The 26,331-nt window shown below is 47.8% G+C and overlaps 1 protein-coding gene across 12 annotated transcripts in view; it reads right to left on the bottom strand.

The window, feature by feature from the left end:
• Positions 1-26,331, bottom strand: part of KAT6B (lysine acetyltransferase 6B) — a 490,670-nt gene that overhangs the window by 452,665 nt on the left and 11,674 nt on the right. For 11 of the 12 annotated variants that reach the window (XM_033941371.1, XM_033941375.1, XM_033941383.1 and 8 more), the window contains exon 2: positions 9,049-9,152. The gene's annotated coding sequence lies outside the window, so the exon portion shown is untranslated. Of the gene's footprint in view, positions 1-7,522; positions 7,576-9,048; positions 9,153-26,331 lie in introns of all 12 variants that reach the window. The other variant, XM_033941374.1, reaches the window with a different exon arrangement.

Consider the following 26,331-nt stretch of genomic DNA (forward strand, 5'->3'; position numbering starts at 1 on the left):
GACTCTGCTCCCTGTAAAGAGTGTGTGAGGTCAGACTGGGGCAAAGGAAGCGGCTCGACCTCGCGGGAGTCTGCTGAATGCCCAGGTTGGATAAGAGGAAGCAGTTTGGGTCCCATGTTAGTAAGGAACTGAATAAACTGCTTCTCTAACATGGTCTGGAAAGAAGCCAGCAAGGATGGATCCACGTCTGAAACCAGACCACCTGCTTTGGCTGGAGGTTCCTTCGAGGTAGTGCGAGTGTGCTTCTACCTGGGAGTCTTAGACAACTTTAATCACCACCGGCGCAACCGACTGCTAAGCTATTTGACCCGAGGATACAGGGAAGATACAGCAGATGACGTCGAAGCTGCAAGCAACAAAGGTCTGATGAGGCTCAAGGTGGAAGCAGTAGGCGCAGAAGGAGCCTCGGTGGGAGTCGAGGCCGAAGACGCCTTCGAAGACGAGGGATCAGTAGAAGACTCCATCTCGAAGAGCTTGCCCACCAAAATACAATGATGCTTGAAAGCACGAGGCTGAAGTGTTTGGCAAGGCAGGCACGACCTAGGATGATGTTTCGGCCCAAGGCACTTAAGGAAGCGTCTGGGAGATAAGAGAGATCGCGTGCTGACACTTGCTACACCTCTTGAAGCCCATGGCAGGCCGGGACATAGAAGGAAAAATAGCCGCCACAAAATCAAAGCCCTCGGGCTGCGAAAACGAACAGAAGAATTTTTTTTTTTTTTTACTAAAAATAAAAGAAATAAACTAAAAACAGTGATTCGTGAGGTAAAACACACAAACCGCGGTTAAGAGAAGGCACAAAGGAACAAAGTTAAACGCAGAGAGTCAAAGACGGACTTCTCAGCTCCGCGGAAAACTGAGAACTGAGCGGACGCTCCCTTTGCTGGGTGGGAAGGCACTCGCGCATGTGCGGTGCGGGCGACTTGAAACTTCGAGTTTCTTCAAGCAAGTCTGCTTGTGAGGCGTCCGCATCCGGGCTCCGATGATGTCACCCATATGTGAGAATACCTGCCTGCTTGTCCTGGGATAACTAAAGTTAGGCATAGTTTATAGAATATGCACAGTGGGCTGGCCTTGAGACTAAAATTTAGGGGTGACTATTTACACCAACTAAAATCTGATGTAAATGCTTGCATATAAATGATGCACAGATTTGGCATATTCTATTAACACTGAACATAATTTTTAGGAATGCTCATGACCTACTTTTGCTTCTCTCATGCCCATAGCCCCTTTTGGGACTCACATTTTAGAATTTACATGCACCGCTTTATAGAATATGCTTTAGAAAGTTGTGTGCATAAATTCTAAGCAGTGCTAATGATTGGCTACTAATAAACAATCAGCATTAATTGGCTTGTTAAACAATTAAACTGCACATGCAATTTGACTGTGTGACCAAATTTGCATGCACAGCTTTAGTCGCCATATGTAGAATCCAGGGAATGATGTGCGGTAACCAAACAGAAGCGGGATTCTGAATAATCAGGAAGAAACAAGCAAGATGTTCATTTTGTTTTATTATTTTGCCCATTTGCAGACAGACACACATACAGCCACCTAAAAATTCAACTCTGCAAAACTCTCAGTATGCTCTCTATTACCTATCAGTGGTGTCCTCCCTCACAAAAAATACCATCCTACGGATAGAGGAAACTTGTCAACCAAAGAGTCTTATGGGCATCAGATGCCCTCTCCCTCCCCTTGGCCTCGTCTGCACCAACTTCAAAAACCACATACTGTATATATTGAACTCAGAGTTGAATGAAAGAATAGCTTAGAAAAGGGCTTCCCAAATTGAGCTGTAGGGTCACATACACTGCATACATACATACACTACAATCTGTCCCAAAACCAAACAAGTGTGTGTCATAGCTACACACCTCAACAGGGTTACAACAACAACAAAAAAAAAATTAGCCTAGAAGTTGCATCACCAGGATGACAACCTACAAAAAAGAGCAAGGTTCCAATCCTGCTGCTACTCCTTGTGACCTTGATCTCTGCCTTAGGTACAAAATTAGACTGTAAACCTAGAGCTACTCATAGAGCTGAAAAAAGATACAAACTAAATCCAAATATGCTGTATATCTAGTACTTTTTAACCTGTATTAGGCCACCAGCAAAACCACAAACGGAACCCACCAACTATAGTAAGTAAGGAAAAATTATGTTCTTACCTGTTAATTTTCTTTCCCTTAGACGCAGCAGATGAATCCAGAGACCAATGGGATTGCTCACATCTACCAGCAGGCGGAGATAGAGAAACTGATTAACAGGTGGTCCTATTGGCTGGCACTCCTCCTGTCTCATCAGTATAGCTCCTTGCCCAAGCACACGTAACCAGCAATAGGCATAGCAGGTAAAAAACCTCTTTCCCATAACAAATCTCAAAATGCAATAATACAGAAAACAACCTGCCATAATAACAAACTGCGAAAGTTGCAAAAGAAAAAACCGAGAGACAATATCCAGAAAGGGTGGGGCTCTGGATTCATCCGCTGCGTCTAAGGGAAAGAAAATTAACAGGTAAGAACATAATTTTTCCTTCCCTAGCAACAGCAGCAGATGAATCCAGAGACCAATGGGATGTAGCAAAGCAATCCTCAATCTGGGTGGGAAGCAAACGCCGTCTCCGCAACAACCGAAGCACAAAAAGCCCCTACCGCATGCGCCCCCACATCCAAGCAGAAATGGGGAGAGAAAGCACGCTCGGAAGATCAATTAGCCGCGAGACAAATTTCCTCCAAGGGAAAAAAAAAAAAAACCTCTGGGCCGAGCCCAAGAAGTAGCCATCGCTCCAGCGGAATGGTCATGAAGTTCTTTCGCCAACCGCTTCCCTGCCAGCAAGCAAGCATAAAGAATGTCCTCCTGGACCCATTGAGCGATGGAGGCTTCGGACGCCACCAAACATTTGAGGCGTCCCTTGAAGAATGCAAAAAGGAGATATAAACAACTAAAAGTCGTAAGAAACCGAGCTCACAGAGAACGCTACGTACATATCAAAAAATGCAGTGAATAAAAGCACTGCTCCCAATTTCCCCTCCCAGGAAGAAGGAAGGAAAAGCGAGCATGACATAAAAGAAAGGATGACACCCCCCTAGAAAGAAATAATGGTACCATCCGAACTGATACCCCATAATTCGGAAATCAGAAATAGGAATCCCCGTTGAACAAGGCCTGCAACATAGAAAACTGCAGAGCTGAAGCCATGGCCACAAGAAACCCCATGTTCAATGGCACAGCCCTTTAGAGTCCCAAAAGACAAGGATGAAATGAAGCCTTCGGTATACTGAGAAGAAGTACGTGAAGATTGTACTCCAAACCGGGCTTTCTAAGAGGCGCATGAATATACCGCACTCTGTTTAGGACCTGAACTACATGAAGCTGAGAAGTAAGCGAAGAGCAATATACCTAGCCCATGTAACAAGCTAAGAATGGCACTAGAAGCTGAAGGGAATTGAACGCTAAAGCCCTCGGCAATACACCTGTGCCAAAAAGGAACTCTGGAGTGGTTCAAACGTTAAGAAGCACCCAAGAAAGGAAAAACCTCCAAAAGGAAGCAGAAGCCACAGGAGAAGACTTCCGTAGCACCTGGATAAGAGAAGAAACAACCTGCTTCGCATAATCCTTACACGTCAGCCAAGATTTTTCAAAAAACTAGGTCGTAATACTAAAGTAGTACAAATACCCATGTTGAACGGACCCTAGGCGAGCAAAGCCGGAGATACCAGGAAACTTCTTAGTCCGGCTGTTGAAAGACTCATCAAATCCGCAAAGTAAGGATGGCGCCGCCAATCCAGAGATTCTACAAATACTGTGCCCGGAAAGCGAGCTCGAGGTGGCAAATCCAAGCCACCGGAAAACACTGAAAAAGAGAAGGCAGAAGCGAGAAAGGAGCCATGCAGCTACCCCCTCTAACTCCCACTCCCACTCCCTGGGCCCGCCGAAGAAGCTAGGAAGCTTAGAATTGAGAGACGAGGCCATGAGGTCTAGGTCAAGCAGATCTCACTTCCATAAAAAGAGCTAGAACGCTTGAGCCACAAATCTCAATATCCAGGATGCACACTTTCCAGAGCGTACACAGCGCTGTACACTGTAACATACAAGAAATGGGCAATGCTCAGATTCCGCGGAGAGAAAGTCTATCCAAACTCTTATCCTGATCCATAAAAGGATCTGCCAACAGAAGACGAAGATGAGAGTCCACCCATTGAAGCAGAACAACTTCACCTGCCAATGAGTGCAACACTTACTGCCCAAGCAGTAGAGAAATACCCCCATCCTAATACTGACCAAAAGGACCCTCAGCGGCAATCCGGAAGAATGATCTGAAGCTCCAGAAAGGTAGCCTGACCCTGCTCAAGAGCAGAAGAATGAACAAGTACTGAGTCGCCTCTGAAGACCAGACTCCAGGAGCTGAGGATGGAAGCCACGGAGCCCCCCAACCCAACAGCCCGGGATGGTCGGTGATCATGAGATAGTCCAGCAAAGACCGAGGCATGCCTTGAAAAGAGAAATCGCGCGGAGCCACCAAATCATACAGAGTGATGCAGGAGGAGCATACCAAATAATTGGTGCCCTGAGATACCGGGAACCACCGGAACAAAAGCAACTGCTGTAGCATAAGAAGGGGAAAGCAAGCCGAAGTCCCCAGTGGAGTCAGCAATATGGATCCCAGAAACTGTACAGAATCCCATACTCTTGGTCATGGTAAGCGAAGAAGAATACCAATCTGAGACCGAGACCCCACGCCCAAGTCTCCGGAAAGAAACACATGTCTCTCCTATATGAATAAAAACATCACCCCGATATACCTATAAATAGTACAGGAGAAAAGAGTGCTGTGCAAATTCAAAGATGCACGTGTAAAGAACTGAGGAAAAGATATCACCCTTTTCATGTCAGTCAAATGGCCCGACTGGAAGTCGTCCGAATCAAGCAGGCAGTCAAGAAGAAATTAGATGAATTGCCTGGTAGCGCCAAAACGGTACCACCGCCCACATCACCTAAAACGTTCGTGAAGCCTTGGGTAGGCAAAATGGCATGTGCCAAAACCGAAAGCGCCACTCCAAGAGAGGCAGGCAAACCAAGTGCCGATTCGGAGTCCATAGAGAAAATGTAAATATACTCCCAGGTTGTCTGCAGAAATGTGTAACCCCGAGAAACTAATTCAGCAGAATGGGATCCAGCCTGCCCAATGCCCCCTATCTCGGGCACCATGCGGTAAGTGGAACAACGACCCTTAGTTCCCGAAGAACTACAAGAACCGTCCTGAGGACCAGTAACACTGAAAAGGGAAACACAAAACATAGAGACTCCAAGAACGAACTGGAAAACCTGAGGAGAATGCAAAGATGCAAGCATCCTGAAAAATCTTCACAGCCCTCTGACCTGACATTATAGTGTCTTCTCCCTCATGAGAAAGCCTGAAGAGTCATTGGAAGAAGTCAAGATCCCCTCAGAATGAAGTGCAGAAGGTCAGGGAATGGCAGAATAAGACTGTAGGATCTGCAAGAATTCTCCTAGGAAAAATCAAGGTTCACAATGTAAAGAGGAGTATACTGGAACCATGAAAACAGTGCTAACCCCATGCAACATGAGCGAAATACGTATGTCCTTTAAAGTGAATACGTACTAGACTCAATCAAGATGCTGCATCTACCGCCCCGTGGAAAACAACAGCATCCTTACAGGTATCAGACAAAGCTCACATCGTTAATGAGAGCTTCAGGGATGAGGCTAACAGCCACATAGTGCGTGAACCTCCATGGGTTTGATAGAATAGGTAACTGGCTCCTGGTTAAAAGGAGCTGTACAGCCTTTTCTGTCTGGTTGGGGGGCCCGTCTAGCATGTGCCATGAGAAAATGGTGACAGGAGAAACCAGCGTGATAAGCATGGAAATCTGAAGTCCAGGCCCCCTCAGAAATAGAGAAAGAGAGTCCTGGCCGCAGGAATATGCGCAGTGTCATTATGCCCCTAGAGACAGCCTGAACTTGGAAACTGCTTGTACTACCTTTAGGCATAAATATCCTGTGCCACTACTAGACACATGCAGCTCAGCACAGAAGCCCAAACAAGGACAGTTACCAATAGACAAAGGCTCAATCTGCAGAGACCCCAAGAGAAACAATGAGATACCTGTGTGAAATACAGGGCACTATCTTACTGCTGATCTCACTGTGCCGTGAGTTGCCGTATGTCGCCCCAGTCTAGAGACAAACCGAGACTGGGTGACCTAGCACAGGTCAGAGTCTCTCTGGTAAACCCCTTGAGTGCTAACCCCAGAGTCCGATTAAACAAGCAGCTTCCTTCAAGGGAGTACAGCAGGAACACAAACATAGACATATAAAACTGCCCAAGCTTGTCCCAAAGCTGGTGAAACACATACAACTTGTCTGAACCGGAAAGAAGAGAAGCCCCGGCATACCCTGACCAAAGTCAGCTGGAAACAAACTACCGGAACACTGCAGCTCTCCCGCCATCGCCGGAGACCCATGCGCACGCCTGATTCTCGCTGACACGTGGCCGCTGCATCAACGCTCCTAGAAACATAGTCGGATTCGAGCCCCGCAAAATTTACCCTGCCGCGGCTTGCATAGAAAGAAAATCAGACTCGGGGAATAACCAGAAAAACGGCCCACAGCACCGGAAAAAACATATCCCATCTCATGCGCGCTGCTATAAACCGGCACCTGCACAATCAGCTGCACATGGCCGTGACAAACACTGATGAAAGAGAGCCTCAGAATAAACAGGACTACTGCTGCACTGAAACCCAACAAAGAGAACAAGTACGAGCATGAAATCGCATCGCTACTGCTGCGCTGTAACCAACAAGGAAACAAAGCGCGTGCATGCAAAGGGCGGGAGGGCTCCCTCCATGGATTTCTAGTCATAAAACTTAGCCTCAATAAAATATCCATACCTTAAATGTATGATGACCGAACCCACAGTACTAAGACTCCCAAACAGAACCTGAAGTTCAAACAACTGTAAAAGCCAGACATACTCACAGCTTGTTGTTAGGGCCGGCTGAAGCCAGTTTGCAGCAAAAGCATGGCAGAATGTAACAACTGTGGTCTCTTTTTTTTTTTTTTTTTTTTTTTTACAGAGAAGGGAAAGAAGAAAAAAATTGAGACCCAGTCAGACCCTCTAGCAATGGAGGGAGGGTGAGGCAGGGACAAGGGGGGGCCCAAGTGTAACCTCTAAAGCCGGCACCGTTCAGCCGGACACCCCTGTCTCACTGAAGAGAAACCTCAACAGGAGAAAATAAAGTTCCAGCCACAGCCAGAATTCAGGAGCTAGTTGAATAGCTGGGAGATAGAGATTACTGATGAGACAGGAGGAGTGCCAGCCAATAGGACCACCTGTTAATCAGTTTCTCTATCTCCGCCTGCTGGTAGATGTGAGCTATCCCATTGGTCTCTGGATTCATCTGCTGCTGTTGCTAGGGAATAGGTTATGCAAGCATACATTCACACACAATCAAATAATAAAAACAAACAAAACAATACTTACAGGATAGATTGGAGAGTCTCCCAAGATACCTCCTCCAGGTTCCAGTGTTGATCCTGCAATAATCAGTCAGAGGAAAGACGCAGACTTGGACCACAGACAGAACATGTAGGTCCTGCAGTGGTCATGATACAAATCAGGCAGACAAGGCATAAACAGTCCAAAGCATACCTATAGGAATGGTCCTTGACCATTTCAGAGACAAATACCAATGACAAATTAAAAGGAAAAAAAAAAACCAAATAAATAAAAAGGCCAAGATGTATGATCTGATTTCTAGCCCACCTAGACTACACACAAGCAGATTACTCAATCAGTAATCATCCTGTTTTATAACAACTTTAAAAAATGTTTAGTTTCAAGCCTGATATTTTAGTGCCAAACTATATCTGGAAAAAGAACTTTAAGAAGATTGTATCCCTTCAACTAGAAGAAAGTGAGCTTTGTCTGTATGAGATATCAAATCCTTCAGTACATCCAGCATGCTAGATCGGGGATACAATGTAACCTATTAAAATATAATGTAAGTGAAATTATTAACCAGATGCACATTGTTTCTTTATTTCTCTACCCTTCTAATGCTTTGGGCAGCGTACACTGCATCATGCAATTTAGACATGTCAAGTCCTTTTTCTATTAGCCCTTGTATCACTCCCATGATGCAGTCGCATCTCAAATATTGTGTGCAATTCTGGTAGCCGCATCTCAAAAAAGATATAGTAGCATTAGAAAAGGTACAAAGAAGAACAACGAAAATGGTAAAAGGGGTAGGATGACTTCTTTATGAGGAAAAGTTAAAGTGGCTAGGTCTCTTCAGCCTGAAGAAGAGACAGCTCAGAGGAGATATGATAAGAGATCTATAAAATACTGAGTAGATATGAATCATTTTGTTTACTTTTTCCAAAAATACTAGCTCTAAGGGACATGAAATGAAGCTGCTAAGTTGTAGATTTAAAACAAACTGGAGAAAATATATCTTCACTCATTGTGTAATTAAACTCTAGAATTCACTGCCAGAAAATGTGGTGAAAACAGTTAGCTTAGCAGGGTTTAAAAAAAAGGTTTGGCTAATTTCCTAAAACAAAAGTCCATAAGCCATTATTAAAGATGGATTTGGGGAAATCCACTGATTATTCCTAAGATAAGCAACATAAAATCTGTTTTACTCTATGGATCTTGCCAGGTATTTATGACCTGGGTTGGCCACTATTGGAAACAGGATACTCGGCTTGATGGACCTTCAGTCTGCCCCAGTATAGCAACTTATGTTCTTATAGTAATGGATGCATATTCCTGCATATTTTTATTGCTGTAATGGTCTATTGCTTATGTTGACTTATTCATGCTGTACACTGCCTTGAGTGAATCCTTTCAAAAAGATGGTAAATAAATCCAAATAAATAAGTAAGCAAGAGGAAGCAACATTCACTTATACAGCAGTGAGACATCAGGACTACAGAAGTTATATGATAAGTTACATCAGTACAGAGCATGTTGCAGGCATTTTGTTCACCCCCCAAAACACTTACTTCCACAGAAGAAAAGGAATGCAGTAGCACGCCAGGTATTTACCCTTCATGATCAGCTAAGCAACATCTGAAGTCCGCAAGCCCAATTTTCCGTTGTGTCCATGCTGAAATAGAATCAGGGATTGTTATTTTATTTTGTAAACCAAATGACTAAGCCATTAGATTGCTCCTCAACTAGAAGTGCTATAGGAAGGTTAAGAACATTCACAGTTCACAGAAAGCACAGTTACTTACCCTTACAGTTGTTATCCAGGTACAGCAGGCAGTTATTCTCAACAAGTGGGTGTCGTCATCCCATAGAGCCCTGTAGCGGACAGCCTTGCAAGCAGACTTGCAGACTTGCTTGAAAAACTTTCAAAAAAGTTTACGAGTGATGCACCGCGCATGCGCGAGTGTCTTCCCGCCAAGGTACCTCAGTTCAGATAGCTAGCTAAGAAGCCAACCAGGGGAGGTGTGTGGGTGGATTGTGAGAATATCTGCCTGCTGTCCCTGGATAATAACTGTTACGGTAAGTAACTGTGCTTTATCCCAGGACAAGCAGGCAGCATATTCTCAACATGTGGGTGACCTCCAAGCTAACCAGAATGGGATGGTGGGAGTGTTGGCACATTAGGAGAATAAATATTGTAAAACTGCCTGGTCAAAATGGCCATCCTGTCTGGAGAAAGTATCCAGACAATAATAAGAGGTGAATGTATGAACCAAGGACCAAGTGGCAGCCTTGCAGATTTTCTCAACAGGAGTTGATCTGAGGAAAGCTACAGACACCGCCATAGCTCTTACTTTATGGGTCGTGACTCGACCCTGCAGAGGGAGACCAGCTTGAGCATAGCAAAAAGAGATGCAAGCAGCCATCCAGTAGGAGATGGTTCGCTTGGAAACAGGATGCCCCAACTTATTTGGAAAGAAAGAGATGAAAAGTTGAGGAGCAGTTCTGTGAGGTTGAGTGTGTTGCAAGTAGAAAGCCAAAGCACGTTTAAAGTCCAGAGTATGAAGAGCTGATTCTCCAGGATGAGAATGAGGCTTTGGAAAAAACACTGGAAGAACAATGGATTGATTGAGAAGAAATTCTGAAACCACTTTAGGTAAGAATTTAGGATGAGTACAGAGGACCACCTTGTCATGATGGAATACTGTGAAAGGTGGATCTGCCACTAGAGCTTGTAGCTCACTGACTCATCTAGCAGAGGTGAGCGCAATGAGAAAAACCACTTTCCAAGTGAGAAATTTAAGATGAGCCAAATCTATTGGTTCGAAAGGAGGCTTCATCAATTGAGCAAAAACAACATTGAGATCCTAAACCATTGGAGGCAGCTTGAGAGGTGGTTTGACACTGAAAAGTCCTTTCATAAATCTGGAAACCACAGGATGAGCAGGCAGGGGTTTCCCTTCAATAGGCTGATGAAAAGCAGCAATTGCACTGAGGTGGCCTCTAATGGATATGAATTTGAGGCCAGATTGAGATAAGTGCAGCAGGTAATCCAAAACCGAAGACAAGGAGGTAGATTGCGGCTCCTTGTGATGAATAGTGCACCAAGCAGAGAATCTAGTCCCATTTCTGGGTATAACACTGCTTAGTGGACGGCTTCCTGGAAGCCTCTAGAATGTCCTGTACAGATTGAGAGAACTGTATCGTGGCAGTTAGGTTGAGAGGTACCAAGCTGTTAGGAGTAAAGACTGCAGGTTGGGATGAAGCAGAGACCCTTGACTCTGTATAAGCAGAGAGGGAAATACTGGTAGAAGTAGAGGCTCCCTGCTGCTGAGTTGAAGTAGAAGGGAGTACCATGGTTGTCTGGGCCACCGAGGAGCTATCAGAATCATGGTGCGATCAGAGACAAAAAAAAAACCAACTTCATTTAAGGAATGGAAAAGGTCAAAAATGGATGAAAACTGGAATAAGAACAAACACCATCAACGCTGGTGCCATAAGGCGGTAAAAGGGGCCAAAAAAGACTACTAGGAGAAAATAGCCAAGGAGGCAAAAAACTTCAAGCCATTCTTTCTATATATTAAGGGGAAAACGACCCGCAAAGGAAGCGGTGGGACTGTTGGATGACCAACGAATAAAGGGCGCGTTAAAGGAGGACAAAGCAATTGCCGACAAACTGAGCACGTTTTTTGCGTCTGTATTTACTGAAGAGGATATACACAACATACTGGAACCTATATATATGCTGGAAACAAAAACGGGAAACTAACAGTCTAGAAGAGGTTTGCAGGCAGATTGATAGGCTTAAGAGCGATAAATCCCCGGGGCCGGACTGTATCCATCCAAGGATCATCAAGGAACTGAAAGGGACTATAGCTGAACTGCATCAGCTAATAGCCAATCTGTCGATCAAATCGGGAAAGATTCTGGAGGACTGGAAGGTGGCAAACGTTACGCCGATCTTCAAAAAAAGGTTCAAGGGGAGACCCGGGAAACTACAGACTGGTGAGTCTGACCTTGGTACCGGGAAAGATGGTGGAGGCGCTGATGATCACCTTGACAGACACGGTCTGATGAGGACCAGCCAGCATGGTTTCAGCAAAAGCAGATCTTGTTTGACAAACTTGCTGCACTTCTTTGAGGGAGTAAACAGGCAGATAGACAAGGGAAACCTGGTCGACTATATATATATGGATTTTCAGAAGGCATTGACAAGGTTCCGCATGAACGACTACTTTGGAAAATTGTGAGCTATGGAATAGAGGGTGAAAAACTCACGTGGATTAAAAACTGGCTGGAGCATAGGAATCAGAGAGTGGGGGTAAATGGAAAATACTCGGACTGGAAGAGCGTCACCAGTGGAGTGCCGCAGGGCTCGGTGCTTGGACCCGTGCTCTTCAATATCTTTATAAATGATCTGGACATAGGTACAATGAGTGAGGTGATTAAATTCATGGACGATATGAAGTTGTTCAGAGTAGTGAAGATGCAGGGGGATTGTGAAGATCTGCAACGTGACATAATCAGGCTTGAGAAATGGGCATCGACATGGCAGATGAGGTTCAACGTGGATAAGTGTAAAGTGATGCATGTCGGTAACAAAAATCTCATGCACGAATACAGGATGTCAGGGGTGGGACTTGGAGAGACCTCTCAGAAAAGGGACTTAGGAGTTCTGATCAACATGTCGATGAAGCCATCCGCGAAATGTGCAGCGGTGGCAAAAAGAGCGAACAGAATGCTAGGAATTATAAAGAAGGGGATCACAAACAGATCGGAGAAGGTTATGATGCCGCTGTACCAGGCCATGGTAAGCCCTTACCTGGAGTACTGCGTCCAGCACTGGTCGCCATACATGAAGGACACGGTACTACTCGAAAGGATCCAGACAAGAGCGACTAAGATGGTTACGGGCTGGAGGAGTTGCCGTACAGCAAAAGATTAGAGAAACTCGGCCTGTTCTCCCTCGAACAGAGGAGATTGAGAAGGAACATGATTGAAACATTCAAGGTACTGAAGGGAATAGACTTGGTGGAAAAGGACAGGTTGTTCTCTCTCTCCAAGGAAGGGACGAGAGGGCACTCTCTAAAATTGAAAGGGGATAGATTTTGTACGAACGTGAGGAAGTTCTTCTTCTCCCAAAGAGGGTAGAAAACTGGAAAGCTCTTCCGGAGTCTGTCATAGGGGAAAACACCCTCCAGTGATTCAAGACCAAGCTCGACAAGTTCCAGAGGGCTGCCGCGTGAGCGGACTGCTGGGCAAGATGGACCACTGGTCTGACCCAGCAGCGGCAATTCTTATGTTCTCCTTCTTGAGTTTGACAAGAGTCTTGAGAATCAGAGGGAATGGAGAGAACACATAGAGAAGAAAAAGCTTCTGCCTCAAAGCGGTGAGGAGAGTACCGTATTTTTCGCTCCATAAGACGCACCTGACTATAAAACGCATCAGCTCTAGAAGAGGAAAAACCAAGGAAAAAAAAAATTCTGAACCAAATGAGTGTGCCCTGCCCTCCTCTGGTGGTCTAGTGGTAGGCCGGGACAGGGTACAAGGCACATCTAGTGGTAGGCAGCCCCAAGCCAGCCCGCCCCCAGCCAGCCCGCACCAAACTAGCCCGCAAGCCCCAGGCCAGCCATTTCCCCCCCCCCCCATCCCCGGTACCTTTTAAAATCCCTCTCCCTCCCTAGAAAGCTGTCTCTAAATTTTTATCATCCCCCTGTACCTTTCTAAAAACACCCTCCTCCACCTGCAGGTACAATTCCCCCCCCCCAGTACCATTTTTAAAAATCCCCCCGCCACAAGCCCCTTTATAAAACATCCCCCCACATGTCTGCCGCCGCACCTTTTTAAAACATCCCACTCCCGCCGCCATCATACCTTGTTAAAAACATTGTGGTGGTCTAGCGTGATTCCTCCCTCACTAGCAGTGTCCTATTTCCCGGACAGGAGCAGCGGAGGTCAGGCTTGAGCTTTCTGCACTCCTGCCTGGCCCTGCGCTGCTTTCTGATTGGCTGCCGTCAGTTCTCACGGGATGCTGTAGTTGTTTCCTAGGTGGAAGCCTGGAGAAAGCCGGAGTATATTTCTGTGGATAACGACTTGGAGGTAGCCTATAAGGCTTAGAAGCTGGAGGCTTAGCTTTAGGTCGAATCAAAGAGGCAAAGGACCACTCATGCTCTGACAGACGCTTGGTGGCAGCTAGTATACCTTGGCATGGTATATTGGCTAGACGATCTTGCAAGTTAGGATCCATGTCCACAATGCGTAGCCAAGCCAGACGTCGCATTGCCACAGAAAAAGCAGTGACTCAAGATGGCATTTCAAATGCATCATAAGTCACTTGAAGCATGAAGAGACGTATTTGTGATAGAGTATGGTGGGAAACTCAGGCAACCGGTGCTCAGGTAAATCAGAAAAGAAGTAGGACATGGTCTTTATGCAGTACTTCAGATAAGATGTGAACTTGAAGTTGTAATTCAAAATCCTATTTGCCATCATGGAATTTTGATACAAATGGCATCCAAATTTATCCATCGTCCATCCTTCTCTACCTGGAGGGACTGCAGCATAAACCTTGGTGGGATTAGATTTTTTGAGAGATGATTCTACCACCAAGGATTGGTGAGACAATTGCGGCTTCTCAAACCCTTTACAAGGAACCGTCGGTAACAAAGATTTCATTTTTGAGGGACTTGCCGGAATTGAATAAGGAGTCTCGAGATTCCTCAGAAAAGTTTGCTTCAAAACAGGATTTATGGGAAGTCTCATGGTGTCCTTTGGCGGATGTGGCAATTCCATCTCAGCCAAATATTCAGGAGTATACTTAGATTCAGATTGAAGATCAACTTGAAGAACCTTACTCATGTCAAAGATGGTTCTTGAAAAAGATGTGGATTTCGAAGATGAAGAGCCCTCAGGAGGAGAAAAGTTGAGCGAGGCTGAGGCGTTGCTGAATAAGAAGGAGAAGCCTCCCTGGAGTATTGGGAAGGGACGTCTGTATCCAACATAAGTCACAGAAGAAGCTCCGCTGTGTGATATAGGCAGAGTCAGAGAGTGCTTATGTTTGAGATGCCTCGATGGAGAGATCCCAGGAGTATGAGGAACTGAATGTCTCGACCCGTGCCTCGTAGAAACAAGCGAACGAGGATCCCTCGTAGGAGGCCTTGACAGAGGAGTCCGGGACCTGTATGAGCCTCGAGATGGAGAAGTACAAGGCGTTGAAAGCTTCGGAGTTCAAGACTTATGCCTGGTTTTTGAAAGGGTCTATATGGGCCTCGAAGAACGAGGTATAGAAGACTCTTTATCCTTTTTCAAAGCCAGGTGCCTCGATGACGAGGAATGCTTTGAGTGGGGTCTCGATCAAGGCTTGTTCTCCACCTCTTGAGTAAGTTGAGTAGCCGGAGACCCAGACCTGGAAGGACGAGGCGAGGAATCACTTGAGGACAAAACCCGAGACCTAACAGGTTTTGCTTGTTGTGCCTCGACAGTAAGCTCAGACTGGCTCGCAGAAAGCAGGGTCGAGGCAGGAGCAAACTTGGCGAAAACAGATGTGAGCTGACTGATCGATATGGCTTGAAACAAGTCCTCGAAATCAGGCACCAAGACCAATGACTCTGGTCTAGAAGGTGCAGCAGGGCGCTCCACAGAGGGCGACCTCAAGGATGAGTATTCCCTATTTTTGGAGGCATGCTTCGGAAGTGGTCTCGTAGAGGCTGGCATGACTGTACTCGTTGCATGACTGCCCGAGACTCAGCTGGAGGCCTATTAGATAGCGTACCTGTGGAGGGAGAGCAGACTTGCCTGAGGACGAGACCTTAAGAGGCACAGCAGACAAGGCCTTCACGGACGAGGGCAATTTGCTCAAGGTCGAGGACTTGGCCGACAAGGCCGCCACGGAGGCAGAGGCCTTTTCTGCAGATGGCTCCATGGAACCAAAGAGCAGCTGGATTTGGACACGACGTCTCCGGAGAGCTCTTTTTTGAAGGGTAGCATAGCGCAGGCAGGACTCAGGACAATGTTCGGGTCCCAAGCACTTAATACACCAACGGTGTGGGTCGGTGAGAGAAATAGCCTAGTTACACTGGCTACACCTTTTGAAACCCGTAAGAGGCCGGGACATAGAAAAAAATACAGCTGCAGCCAAACGAGGGTCAGTGGCAGGGCCTGAGCCCAAGCCCTGCCGGACAAGAACCGACAAAAAAAAAAAATATATATATATATATTTTTATTTTTTTTTTAAAGAGACGCACAACGACTACTAAAAATAAACAATTAAAGGAAAAAGAAAGCCGCGGTGTGAGAAGGCAGAACTCTAAGATGGCAAAGCTGATAAACAGGTGCTTCTTGGCTCCGCGGAAAAACGAGAACTGAGGTACTTCAAGAGGAGACGCACGATCTACGTTTGGCAGTAGGCACTCGCGCATGCGCGGTGCAGCGCTCTCAAACTTTTGAAAGTTCTTCGAGCAGGTCTGCTTACGAGGATGTCCACTACGGGGTTCCATGGATGATGTCACCCACATGTTGAGAATATGCTGCCTGCTTGTCCTGGGATAATGAAGATAACTGTATTAACAGGAAAGTTCCAGTGTTCCCGCTAAGCTGCGCTGGGGTGCGCTGACGCACAAAATATTACCTCGCAGCGCACAAGTTTCTCGTCACAGCGCACACAGTGTAGAGCACAGTTCTTCAACCGCCGGTCCGCAAACAAAATCTTGCCGGTCCGCGAAGGATTCGGTCCCCGCCGCAACGAAAGGCCGGCGTCAGCTGACTTGCAACTTCCTGTTGCAGTCGCTGTGCCGGGACTCCTGCCTTCGCCGGGACTCCTGCCTTCCACCGCGTTTGCCTCCTGCCTTGTCTCCGCACCTCCAGACCAGCAGCGGCAGCTGTGTATGCTTTTAACTTCGGCACAGAGCTGCCCCTAATCAATAGTTTAGCGCGGTTTCATAAGGCAGCCTCGGGGCCTTTGCTAGGCCGGCCCACATCGCATCATCGAAGCGGGCCGGCTATCAAAGGCCCCGAGGCTGCCTCATGAAACCGCGCTAAACTATTGATTAGGGGCAGCTCTGTGCCGAAGTTAAAAGCATACAGAGCTGCCGCTGCTGGTCTGAACTCTTGGGCCGCTGAAGGAGGGCAAAAAGCAGCTGTCCTGGAGGTTTCCCTTCCTCTCGCCTTTACAGGTTCCTTTTTTCCACCTTTTTTTTTTTCCTTCAAACGGCAACGGGCCCCAGCATCGACATCAATCAAGTAAGTTCCACTGTCAATCAAGCGGTTCTGCTCGGCCAAAGCTTCCCCTGTGACATGAGCCACCCTCAGGGGAAAGAAAGTGACCCACAAAGGTGAGGGGAAGGGGGGCAGATGATGGAAGTTGGGGGGGGGGAGAGAGAGAGAGAAGGGGCAGATGATGGAATGGAGGAGATGAGAGAGAGAGAGAAGGGGACAGATGATGGAAGTGAGAAGAAGGGAGAGAGAGCAGAAGGCAGATGGATGTCAGTTGAGAAGGGAGAGCAGATGCTGAATGGAAGTGGGGAAAGAACACATACTGGATGGAAGGAGGAGATAAATAAAGGGGGAAGAAAATAGTAAGATAATGGAGGGGTGAGGGAAAGGGGTGACAAGCTGTGTGTAGACACAGTGAAAAGAGGGAAACGGGACTAAATAGTAAGAAAGAATTTAATTTAGATGGAGGCAGAAAATAGAGAAGGAAGACCAGAGAAGAAAAGGGAAGAGAGAGCAGAGAATGATCAGATCTGAGTGGAGGAAATGAGAAGAGAGATATGCTAAAAACCACAGGGGGGAGGGAAGGATAGAGATGCCAGACCATGAGGGGAACAGAAGGAAGATGATGGATGCTAGACCAAATTGGGGGGTGGGGGGGGGGCAGGAGGAGAGATGGCAGGGAAAGACAGACAGTGAATGGAAGGGGCAGATGCTGGACTGAAGAGACAGAGAAGGTTATCATGCTGCTGTACCGGGCCATGGTACGCCCTCACCTGGAGTACTGCGTCCAGCACTGGTACTTTAAGAAGGACACGGTACTACTCGAAAGGATCCAGAGAAGAGCAACTAAAATGGTTAAGGGGCTGGAGGAGTTGCCGTACAGCGAAAGATTAGAGAAACTGGGCCTCTTCTCCCTTGAGCAGAGGAGATTGAGAGGGGACATGATAGAAACATTCAAGGTACTGAAGGGAATAGACTTAGTAGCTAAGGCAGGGAGAACGAGAGGGCACTCTCTAAAGTTGAAAGGGGATAGATTCCATACAAACGTAAGGAAGTTCTGTGGTAGAAAGCAACATATTTATTTGGCTCATAACTTGCTGGCGCCCGATATTTTTAGCTCACAGTGAAAAAAGTTTGCTCACAACACCCGCCCGCTTAGAGGGAACACTGCAGGAAACCCAAAAAATTTCAGCTTTTCTAAAGTTATAAAAACCTGCTTCTCTAACTCTAGTTATAGTCATTCAGAATTTGGTTGGAAAAGACTTCTATATCCATTTTTCTTTACTGGTTGCCGTTCGAGGCTAGAGTGTTGTTTAAATTCGGATGCATTTGTTATAAAGTTTTATTTGGGTTAGCTCCATCTTATCTTGTTGCTCATTTTAGATTTTTTATATGTAAAAAAAAAAATAAATAAATAAATATACGTAGATCCGGTTGGTTTTATTTTCCTTCAGCAAAAGCTTGCCGCTTTAAGAAATTTTTAGATAGGACTCTGGCATTTCAAGCAGGAGTAATGAATTATGTTTGAAAGCTCTTTTTCTCCAGCCCTCACTTATTATCAATTTTGGAAAGATCTTAAAACTTATCTATTTAAACAATACAAAATTTAATTGATTTCAAAATTATCATAAGCAGATTTTTTATGGAATAATGTTTATAGTTTCTTATCTATCTTAGTATAAATAATTTGTATTGTGCATATTTTACTTTGAATAAGTTTAGGGTCACATTTTGTTAATTATTGAATTGTGTTATTGTCTTTTATAAGACACTTATTTGGATCTGTATTTTAATTATTTGTTGTAATTACTATTGTGTAAACCGCCAAGAACTGATGGTTTGGCGGTATATAAAAATAAACTAATATTATTATTATTACTGATCCTGTTTTCCTCATTCATATTTAAATAAGGCAGTGTGGTGACTAAAGTAATAGCAAACATTTCTGACATCTTGTCCTTGCTTTCATATGACCCCACAGTTGAGGTACATTTCTCTTGCTTACTACAGCAAACTCAAGGTGTTACATATCTAATGGACTGTGAAAATGGCAAACAGCAGTATTTTGATGATATCAAAGAACAACTGCTTACCAGAAGAGAGGAAAATGATGAGAAACTATCTTGTAATTAAACTGATAATGCATTCAGGGGAGATGGAAAAAGTGCAAGAATTCAGCTTTCCCATGTTAACAATGGCTTTGATTCATGTTTTTTAACATGTGTTGTCTCTCTTTACTGAAGTCATAAGCAGCTTTTTGCTGTAATTTTTTGTACATCCTGAATTAGGGTAAATTAAATACCATGTTTCCAGAATGACCATTAAGACTGATTACCAGTTGTACCAGACTAAGTCGCAGTAGCAATTCCTGCGCAGCAAATACAACGCAGCCCATTCAGTTCCTATAGGCTATGTTACATGTGCCACAGCTTTAAAAAGGAGCCCTTAACATACACAGCCACCAAAGCAAACAAATTGATCCGCAAGATTTCATTGACAATATACATCTGCCACTTCAGTGTTGAAAACCTCAAAAATATTGACACAAGTAGAGAATGACATGGGGACAGAATGACACAGGATAGTTTCTCATGAAAATCCACAGGGGCAGAATTTGTCCCTGTATCTGTGGATAACTGCGGGAAACCAATTCATGTCATTCTTTAGTGTTTATCTCAATCTCTCAACGTATGAGGAGAGACTGGAAGCACTTTAAGGAACGGAGGGACAGGGGAGATAAGATTCAGATGTTTAAATACTTGAAAGGTATTAACGTAGAACAAAATCTTTTCCAGAGAAAGGAAAATAGTAAAACCAGAGGACATAATTTTGAGGTCGAGGGGTGGTAGACTCAGGAGCAATGTAAGGAAATTCTTCTTTATGGAGAGAGTGGTGGATGCCTGGAATGCGCTCCCGAGAGAGGTGGTGGAGATGAAAACGGTGACGGAGTTCAAAAAAGCGTGGGATGAACACAGAGGATCTAGAATCAGAAAATAATAGTAAATATTGAAGAACTAAGGCCAGTACTGGGCAGACTTGCATTGTCTGTGTCTGTATATGGCCATTTGGTGGAGGATGGGCTGGGGAGGGCTTCAATGGCTGGGAGGGTGTAGATGGACTGGAGTGAGCTTTGACGGAGACTTCAGTAGTTGGAACCTAAGAACAGTACTGGGCAGAAATTTGGATTCTTGCCCAGAAATAGCTAAGAAGAAGGAAAAAAAACTCAACAAATTTTTAGATTGAATCAGGTTGGGTAGACTAGAAAGCACAGTTACTTACCGTAACAGGTGTTATCCAGGGACAGCAGGCATATATTCTCACACATGGGTGACGTCATCTACGGAGCCCCAGCGCGGACAGCTTTTTCAGCAAACTTGCTAGAAGTTTCAAGTTTGCACACTGCACCACGCATGTGCTAGCCTTCTCGCCACTAGAGGGCGCATCCCCACCTCGTGGTCCTCAGTTCCATATCCAGCAAAGAAAAGCCATCCCCGGGGAGGCGGGCGGGTTGTGAGAATATATGCCTGCTGTCCCTGGATAACACCTGTTACGGTAAGTAACTGTGCTTTATCCCAGGACAAGCAGGCATGATATTCTCACACATGGGTGACCTCCAAGCCAACCAGACAGAGGGCAGGTGGGAAGATGGCAATTTAGGAAAACAGGTTACGTAACACCGACTGGCCAAACCGGCCGTCACTCCTGGACAAGGAGTCCAAACAGTAGTGGGAGGTGAACGTATGAACCGAAGACCAGGTGGCAGCTTTACATATGTCCTCCATAGGAGTAGAACGGAGGAAAGCAACCGAAGCTGCCATCGCCCGGACCTTATGACCCGTGACTCGACCCGAGAGCGGGAGACCAGCCTGAGCGTAGCAAAAAGAGATACAAGCAGCTAACCAGTTGGACAAGGTACGCTTGGAAACCGGATGTCCTATCCGATTAGGATCAAAGGACAAAAACAATTGAGGAACCTTCCGATGAGACTTAGTACGTTGGAGATAAAAAGCCAACGCCCTCTTACAGTCAAGCGTGTGAAGCGCCGTTTCACCAGGATGAGAATGGGGCTTTGGAAAAAATACCGGAAGAACAATGGACTGATTGAGGTGGAAATCAGACACAACCTTAGGTAAAAATTTAGGATGGGTGCGAAGAACCACCTTGTCATGATGAAACACCGTGAAAGGAGGGTCCGCCACCAAAGCCTGTAGCTCGCAAATCCGACGAGCGGACGTGAGCGCAATCAAAAAGACTACTTTCCAAGAAAGAAATTTAAGAAGAGCTTTATCGATAGGCTCAAAAGGAGGTTTCATCAGTTGAGCCAAAACCACGTTAAGATCCCATACCACAGGGGGAGGCTTGAGAGGGGGATGAACATTCACAAGACCTCTCATGAAACGAGAAACCAGAGGATGCAAGGAGAGGGAACGACCCTCGAGATGTTGATGAAATGCAGCAATTGCACTAAGATGCACTCGAATAGAAGTCGTCTTCAGACCAGAATTCGAGAGATGCAACAGATATTCCAGGACCGAAGTTACAGGGACTGAATCCGGGTCCAGGTGGTTGGTGGAGCACCAAGAAGAAAATCTGGTCCACTTCTGGGAATAGCAAAGCCTAGTCGATACCTTGCGAGAGGCCTCTAGGATTTCCCGCACTGAGTGAGAAACCGGAATCGAAGTCAAGGAGAAAGGAACCAAGCGGTCAGATGTAACGACTGAAGATTGGGATGTAACAGCGAACCCCGACTCTGAGACAGCAGAGAGGGAAAGACAGGCAGAAGTAGAGGCTCCCTGACACTGAGTTGCAGGAGCAGGGAGAACCAGTGTTGTCTTGGCCAACGAGGCGCAATGAGAATCATAGTGGCTTTGGTCGATTTTAGATGAACCAGCGTTCTCAAAATCAGAGGAAAAGGAGGAAATGCATACAGGAACCTCCCCTCCCAGTCGAGAAGAAAAGCATCGGCCTCGAGACGGTCCTGGGAGTACATCCGAGAGCAGTAGAGAGGTAGTTTGCAAGTCTCGGGCGAAGCAAACAGATCCACCTGAGGAGTCCCCCATCGGTCGAAGACCTCGCGGAGGACTCGGGAATTCAGAGACCACTCGTGCGGTTGGAGGAGACGACTGAGCTTGTCTGCCAGACAATTCAGCTCTCCCTGAATGTAAACCGCCCGCAAGAAAATGTTCTGAGAGACGGCCCATGTCCAAAGCCGTAGGGCTTCCTGGCACAGAGGCCAAGAGCCCGTCCCGCCTTGTTTGTTGACGTAATACATGGCCACCTGGTTGTCTGTCCGAACGAGAACCACTCGATCGTGCAGGAGGTGACCGAAGGTCCGAGCGGCCAGATAAATGGCCCGAAGTTCCAACACGTTGATGTGACACCGACGATCCGTGGCCGACCATCGGCCCTGCGTTCGTAAACCGTCCAGATGAGCCCCCCACGCATACTCCGAAGAGTCCGTGGTTAGGACCTTGCAATGCGGAGGGACGCGAAAGAGCAAACCTCCGGACAGATTGGTAGAGCTGGTCCACCAACGGAGCGAGCGTCTGAAAGACGGAGTCACCGTCAAGCGTCGAGACAGAGGGTCGCGGTCCTGACGCCATTGCGAGGCCAAGGTCCACTGAGGGATCCTCAGGTGCAACCGAGCAAATGGGGTCACTTGGACTGTCGACGCCATGTGCCCCAAAAGCACCATCATGCGTCGAGCCGACACTACCTGCAGTTGCGAAACCTGCCGGCCCAGGCGGAGCAGGGCCTCCAGTCGTGGGGAAGGAAGGAAGGCACGGAGAAGAACCGTGTCCAGCACGGCCCCTATAAACTGGAGGGATTGAGTCGGCTGCAAGTGAGACTTGGGAAAGTTCACCTCGAACCCCAGACCCTGAAGAAACGTGATAGTCTGTTGGGTCGCTGAAATAACCCCCTCCCTTGTCGGGGCCTTGATCAGCCAATCGTCCAGATAGGGGAAGACCTGCAACCCCCGGGAACGTAGAGCAGCCGCGACCACTACCATGCATTTCGTGAATACCCGAGGGGATGAAGCCAGACCGAAGGGTAGTACACGGTATTGGAGGTGCAAATCCCCGACCTGAAATCTTAAAAACTTCCGAAAGTCGGGATGCACCGGAACATGGGTGTACGCTTCCTTCAAATCGAGGGAGCACATCCAGTCCCCCTCTTCCAACAGGGAATATAGAATCGGAAGCGATAACATGCGGAACTTCTCCCGGACCAGGAACTTGTTGAGCTTCCGGAGGTCCAAAATGGGGCGTAGGTCCCCGGTCTTTTTGGGGACCAAAAAGTAACGGGAATAAAATCCCCGGCCTCGCTGATCGAGAGGCACCCTTTCGACCGCCCGAAGGCTCAACAAGGCCCCGGCTTCCTGTCGGAGAAGGGTCAACTGGCTTCGATTGGACGGGCACGCCCCGGGGGGCCTGTCTGTAGGCTGTTTGGAGAAGTTTAACGAATAGCCCTCTGAGACGGTCCGGAGCACCCATGCGTCTGACGTAATCCCAGACCAAGTCCCGGCAAAAGCCGTGAGCCGACCCCCGATGGGGAGGGGGTTGAGCGACCTCGCGGCGGGGGCCAGCCCCCGGCCGCTCATCCCGTCAAAAAGACGGCGCCGGTTTGGACACCCCCTGCGCAGCGGGTTTGGTGGGTCCCCCTCTACCCCGTTGGGAAGGGCGACGGGGTGGAGGCCTCGAAAAGGCCGGTGTGGATTTTTGAGGGTACCGCCTAGGCGGCTGTTTAAAAGGCCTCTGAGCCGGCGGCTTAGGCTTCGGACGAACTAGAGACGCCAGAGAGCGTTCCTGCTCAGAAAGCTTCTTGGTGGCCGCATCCAGGGAGTCGTCGAATAACTCCGACCCGATGCAGGGTAGATTGGCCAAGCGCTCCTGCAAGTTAGGGTCCATCTCGAGGGTCCGTAGCCACGCCAGCCGGCGCATGGCTACTGCACAAGCCGAGACCCTCGAGGCAAGCTCAAAGGCGTCATACACCGCATGAAACAGATAGAATCTGAGCTGGGATAGGTTTGACGCAAAGGTGGCGAATTTATCCCTGTGCGACTCCGGGATCACCCCCTGAAAATCCGGCAGATCCTTGACCATGGACCTGAGGTAGGAAGAGTAGGCGAAAGCATAGTTGAGGACCCTTGTGGCCATCTGGGAATTCGCGTACAGACGACGGCCAAATTTATCTAGGGTCCGACCTTCTCTCCCCGGGGGGACAGCAGCCGAGACTCTAGAAGGCTGCGTGCGCTTAAGAGCCGACTCCACCAAGAGCGACTGATGGGAGAGTTGCCCCTTGTCAAACCCTTTAGGGGGAAGGGTCCGGTATTTGGATTCCATCTTGGTGGGCACTACCGCCACTGTAAGAGGGGTCTCAAGGTTCCGCAGCAAGGTTTGAAGGAGGACCTTGTGAAGTGGGAGGCGGGGGGATTCCCGTTGAGGGGCAGGAGAATCCTGTTCCTCCAAAAATTCTGAGGTATAGTGTGACCCTGCCGACAGGTCCACCCCCAAAGCCTTCGCCATGTCATGGACAAACTTAGAAAAAGAAGAGGTCCGTGCAGGCGGGGAGGGTGACCGAGACTTCTCGACGGAGCCGAAAAGAGAGGCCTGGCGAGAATACCCGAACTGTCCCCCGGACCCCGAACCCCAAGAGGCACGCTCCCGTGACCTCGGAGGAGTCGGGGACACCGTCCGGCGAAGAGACCCCCGTGGGGAACCCCCCGGGGTACGGGGTATGGAGGCCCGTCCCTTCCGCCTCGGTGAGGAGGCACGGGAACTCTCCCTGATCGGGGACCGTAAAAGATCTGGGTTGTCGAGGCGGAGTTCCTCGACACGCAAGGCTCCGGTCTCGGGCGGGGTCGAACGACGACTCCTCCGAGGCGAGGCTCGAGACCGCTTAGACCTTTTAAGACGGTGCTTCGCCCGAGGCTTACTCGAGGGCGAGGATCCCCGTGACGACCTCGGGGACGAGGAGGAGGAGATCCGGCGTACCCGGCGCTGCTTGTCTCGGGATCGCACACTGACCTCGGGCTGTCTCACCGGGGTCGGGTCCGAGGGAAGCGTCGAGGTCGAGGCTGAGGGAGCTTCGGCCGCCGAGAGGCCGGTGCCCGAGGCCGAGGTCACCAACTGCGGGGCCCCCGAGACCGAAGTCGAGGCCGAAGCCTGCTGCAAGGTCTCAATGGCCCCGGAAAGCTCCGAGGAGATCAAAGCGCGAAGCAACTCCTGGAACGCCGGGACAGTGATACCCGGAGGCAACACCTGGGGGCGCTCCGCAGAGGGCGACCTCGGTTTCGAGTATTCCCTCGGGGCTAACCCCTTCGACACCTTGGGCTGGGTCGAGATCTGCGGTCCCGCCGAGGACGAGCCCGAGGATGGCTTCCTGTTAGATGAAACTGAGGAAGGAAGTGGAGACTTACCCGGGGCTTGCTTCTGCGAGGCAACCAGCTTCGCGGGAGCCGAGGGGTCCGACGTCGAGGCCGAGGTCGAGGCCGGGGCCGAAGCCGAGGCCGAGCTCGAGGCCTTCCCCGTCGGGGTATCGACGGTAAAGAGATCCGCCATGCGGGCCTTGCGCCGAGTAAGGGCCCGTTTCTGGAAAGTGGCGCACTTAGGGCACGATGCTGTCGGGTGATGGGGCCCCAAACACCGAATACAGCACCTGTGAGGGTCAGTGATGGACAAAAGTCTATCACACTTACCACACTTTTTAAAACCCGTTACGGGTCGGGACATGGGCCCAAAACAAGGCCGGGAACAGACGAGGTTCCTCGGCCACGGCTACCGGGAGCCCCCGGAGCGAAAGAAAAAAGAGATGTTTTTTTTTTTTTTTTTTTTGAGAATTAAAGAAAACAAAGACAGAAAATAAACGTAGCGCAGCGACCGCGTCGAAATTCCGAACACAGCCGCGGCGACAGAAGGCAAAAGTAGCACAATTTTATCCACAGGGCTTCTGGCTCCGCGGATGAAAATGAACTGAGGACCACGAGGTGGGGATGCGCCCTCTAGTGGCGAGAAGGCTAGCACATGCGTGGTGCAGTGTGCAAACTTGAAACTTCTAGCAAGTTTGCTGAAAAAGCTGTCCGCGCTGGGGCTCCGTAGATGACGTCACCCATGTGTGAGAATATCATGCCTGCTTGTCCTGGGATAAGGACCATTCGGGTCTTTATCTGCCGTCATCTACTATGTTACTATGTAACCTCAGTCCTTCTACACCAGCATTCTTCAATGCAAGGCTTGAGGGTCAGAGGCTGTGCCAATTCATACTCCGATTCTTCCCTCACTAAAAAATGACACAGGGATGGTTTCCCACGGGGACAGAGTCAAATTTTGTCCCCGTGTCATTCTCTACACAAGTCAATGGCAATAAGCCTTCAAAAGAGAGAACCAGAAGTATTTTTCCTGTGGGAATTAAGTCAATGAGGAAAAAAAAACAAAAAACTTCCAAATTCTTAACCTTATCCTATTAATTAATGTTATTTATTCACTTGTTCTTTCCATCCCTTTCTTTGCAAGTTATTAAGGAGAGAACGTATGCATTGGTCCAGATGCTGAACAGAAGAACACAATTGGAACTGTGTAAGCAAGCAAAATAAGAACACACCTTTCCAAACCTATTCTTAGGAGTGGGAGGACAGCTCACAGTGT

This window comes from Geotrypetes seraphini, chromosome 4, assembly GCF_902459505.1.
Source record: "Geotrypetes seraphini chromosome 4, aGeoSer1.1, whole genome shotgun sequence".
Taxonomy (NCBI): domain Eukaryota; kingdom Metazoa; phylum Chordata; class Amphibia; order Gymnophiona; family Dermophiidae; genus Geotrypetes; species Geotrypetes seraphini.